General features: G+C 41.3%; 1 pseudogene; it reads right to left on the bottom strand.

Annotated features, from left to right (window-relative positions):
* Positions 1-2,599: 2,599 nt before the first annotated feature.
* Positions 2,600-3,052, bottom strand: LOC133825723 (small ribosomal subunit protein uS19x-like; annotated as a pseudogene).
* Between the last annotated feature and the right edge of the window lie 1,161 nt (positions 3,053-4,213).

The raw sequence follows: 4,213 nt of genomic DNA on the forward strand, positions 1-4,213 counted from the left end.
ATTCGTCTTTCTCCTTTTCTGACAGGAGCTTCCTCATCAGTTCCTCCATCTGAGTTAGGCGCTCGAGGGTTTGGTCTTGAGATCCTTGGTTATTCCGGGGCTGTTCAACAGCTCCAGATCCATTGTACATATTAGGTGGGTTATTTCCCCTCCTATCTTGAGATAGGTTATCTGGGGCATTCCCTCCATTACATACCTCGGATCGCCCCCCCCCCCCCCCCGAGTGAGCCTGACTACCATCTCTAGCTCGATCCTCTCTGTGAGAGTTGAGGGTGATCTCGAAGGTCGTCTCCCTGGGCGGTATGGTGGCTTTGTGCCGAACTTAGTCGCTAACGTAGGTCTCCTCCAAAGAGATCACTCCGGCGACTGCCGGTCCAATGACTTCTGCTGGATAGGGTTGGAGTCCGTCTTTGGTGGTGAGGACCTGAGCTTTCTTCCGGCGCCCTGCTACGCCGGGAAGGTCCCGCTGATGGTGGGTTTCTCCTACTACTCCCGTAAGCTGGAATGTCTTGGACGGGCCGAGGAGGAGACGGATATCTGATCAGTGATGGAGGATGCCTGACTGGAGAAGCGATCCTGGTTCCGTCTGGACGGATCAAATTTGGTGGGGGCCTTTCGGCCCTGCCAACTTGCTGGTCTCGCGCCGGGCGATCTAGACGAGGCGCAGGACGGTCTTCGGGGACGGGCTGACGTCGTGGGCCCTCCCCGTATCTCCTCCGGGAATTTCCTCGAGCTCTCCTGGGCGTCCTCGAGGATGGTTGAGAGCTAGGAGTCGACGTCCTAACCGAACGAATGTATTGCTGTTGTCCGGTCCCAGGCATTTCCCTGAGGTTTGCGTCTCGATGGTGCGATGAAGGGGTGGAGTTGGCTACTGGAAGTCTATCCGAATGGCTATGCCTGGATCGATTACCTCGGCGAGACTTAGGAGCCTCACCTTGCCTCTCTCCAACGTTAACGTTGGTTGTGAGAGGGGGTAATCGAGCCAGGATATCCTGGATTTGCCGACTAGCAGTTGCTAACTGGCTCCTTAGCTGAGCGTTCTCCATCTCCACCGCAGTATAATAACACGGGTTCGGATTAGGTGGCTGGGGTGCCGAACTACCAGTATCGTCTTGGCCCGCCGGCTGCTTTCCTGGCCGCTGCTGGACTTTAGGAATTTGTTCCTCAGGGATGGCAGTATGATGAGCCTCCTGCCCATCATGTTGTTCTGTCTCGTTGCCATGCCTGGATCGAGTAGTCACCATAGTTAGATGTTTGTAGCAGCACTAATCGAACTTGCTCTCAATGAAAGCACCAAACTGTTGACGCGGTTCTTCGCCAACAGGTAATTAAGAGAAAGAGAGAAGAGGATTAATGCCAAATGTAGAACCGTAACAGATATAAGATCTTAGTAAATAAAATAGGTGACTCGAGACACGTTTTTAAGTGGTTCAAAGGTTAAAATCCTTCTACTCCACTAGTCAATATTATTGATATATTCTGAGTATTTGGTTACAAAGTATATCTCTCCAGAGACTATTGTTCCAACCCTTATCAACTCCCAGGGTCTCCATATTTATAGAAGAAGGCACCTGGAAGTTGGTAAGGAGGTCATCCCGTGACCTTCTTATTTGTCATATCACCTCTGTGACATTCATGATTAATTCCTAAACCTGACACATAAGTATGGTCAAATCGATAGATAAGGAGGTAATGGGTCGCACGGCCCAACCCAGCTGTGGGTGTCTGAACACGCACGTTCCTGCAGCGTGTCTGAGAAGTCAGGGAGATATCGGACACGTGATGTCAGATATATGCACGTTTATCTTGCGTGTGTTGACTTTACAAAGGGTCATGGCCTTCATACACAGCTCGTACCACGAGCTGTGCATCTGACCCGACCTTCGGCCTTTCGATTCCTTGCTCGTCTTGGGAATCTTGGCGAGTCCTTGAGGATTCCTCGAGCTAAGGGGGTACGACCGCAAGACAGGATCTCCGACCTGGGGGAAGTTTATGGACTAACCATGATTAGTCCGAAGCTCGGCCTGCTAATCAGCCCGTGGGAAAATCAGGGCGTACACTTAAATTATCATTATCTTTAATAGTTTTCATAAGACTTTATTACTCTTATATTGAGAGTATTATTGAATACTCTACGATAATACATTTTTTGTGTTATTTTCTCATTTTTATAAGTTTAAAATATAATTATTGTTTTGATATTCATAATACTTTTTTATCCACTTATTTTACAATAATACATTATTTGTGTTATTGTCTCATTTTTATAAGCTTAAAATATAATTATTGTTTTGATATTCATAATACTTTTTTATCCACTTATTTTACAATAATACATTTTTTGTGTTATTTTATCATTTTTATAAGCTTAAAATATAAATTATTGTTTTGATATTCATAATACTTTTTTATCCATTTATTCCATAATTATTTAGAAACACTAGTTAATTTTTATTTAATAAAACCTGTTTTTGTGATTCAAAACACTTGATGCAATATAATGTCTAATATTGAGTGTCAAACACTAACTCAATCAGCCTTAAAAATCATATCATTTAATTCTTTAAAAAAAATAGGGGAAAAAAAGATACTTCCAATATTGGCCAAGATCAATAATCAGCATAATCTCAAACCATAAACGACGTTCCCTGGTCTAAAGAGATTGTATTCAAACTCTTTTAAGCAACACAAAAAGTAAGAAAACAAAAATTCATGGAAGTCTTGGAAACAAAAATACTGAATAGGCAAACTGACAGCCTTCACTTGAGAGGAATGAACCTAGATGAATGGGTAGCACCAATACCTGGTCTACCGTGCTTGACAGGCTTGTATGAGATAGAAAACTCAGCAAGGTAGTGTCCAATCATTTCAGGCTTGATCTCAACCTGGTTGAAGGTCTTGCCATTGTACACACCGATGATGCTTCCGATCATCTCTGGAACAATAATCATATGTTACGGAGATGAGTTCTAACTGGTTCTGGCTTCTCACCTGCTGGGGCCTCCCTTTTCTGTTCAAAAATTGTAATTAAAGGATGCTGTTCATTAAACATTAACTTCTATTTAACCATGATACAATTTGAGTGTCAAACACTAGTTAATCTATGTCTACTCAAAGTATAAACACAGAGGAAAAAAAACTGACCTCAACAGTAAGCTCTATCATTGAAACGACACCTTGGAACAACCTTCTCCGAAGGCCATGCAATAATAGAGCCAACGGCTTCTTGTATGGTGATCATTGAGTGGCTAGGACGAAACAAATAAGCACTCGGTGAGATAGCAATGTCAACCCACTCTCGCATGAATTCGGGTCCAAGAGGAATCCCATGAACAAGTGTGTTTGGATCACTAGAAGACCAATGACCTTCAGCAACCATTTCACCCTTCCAATCAAGCAAGTAACAAGCACTATTCATATATGAAAAGTTATGGCTCTCTTCATGGACAACACTCTTGTCATAATGATTCAATGAAGAACTTGAAGGCTTTAATTAACAACATGAACAGAAACCAAAGAACAAAGTTAAAAATCAAGAATTTTCATGACCCATGACACATCAGAAATTATATTTAAAGGACACAAAAGAATTTTTTACCTTTGGAGAATGAGTAATGTGAGATTGTCCATCACTTGTTGATACTTTACCACCCTAAAAATAAGACAATAAGTTAGATTTTGACCTAACATAATGATAGAACATATTTAAACATGAATAAGTGGGAATTTTTACATTTTCCTTAAAAAGTTTGAGCAATTCAGCAAGTTGCTTCTTCATGTTGTGTTGTTCTTTTTCAAGTACTTCAATCTTGTCTTGATACTTATGAACAACAGTCAATTTTGATTTTGACATCCCTCTTCCTTGGCCAATTTGACGACCAGATTTTGGTTCACTGAACAATATTGTTAGTGCATCCTCTTCGATATTTTCTGTAGTTTCAGAATTTGGGTTTTCACCTATAATGTCATCTAATTACCCCTACATATCAATTTTTAAAGTTAAAGTACAAGAGTAAAAGTAAGTATAAACATCCAAAATTATGAGTAATAAGTACTCACCAAAAATTCAGAAGTTGTTGAATTGATTGGCTCACCATTCTTCCTAGTATGGGCTTTCTGAAATGTCTGAACCCTAGTTATATTCCCACCTTGATTTTGTTTAGTCTGCATATTACATAGGATATCATGGAGAAAATTAAATAATGCAATTAGA

The sequence above is a fragment of the Humulus lupulus genome, chromosome 3 (genome assembly GCF_963169125.1).
Source record: "Humulus lupulus chromosome 3, drHumLupu1.1, whole genome shotgun sequence".
NCBI classification, from domain to species: domain Eukaryota; kingdom Viridiplantae; phylum Streptophyta; class Magnoliopsida; order Rosales; family Cannabaceae; genus Humulus; species Humulus lupulus.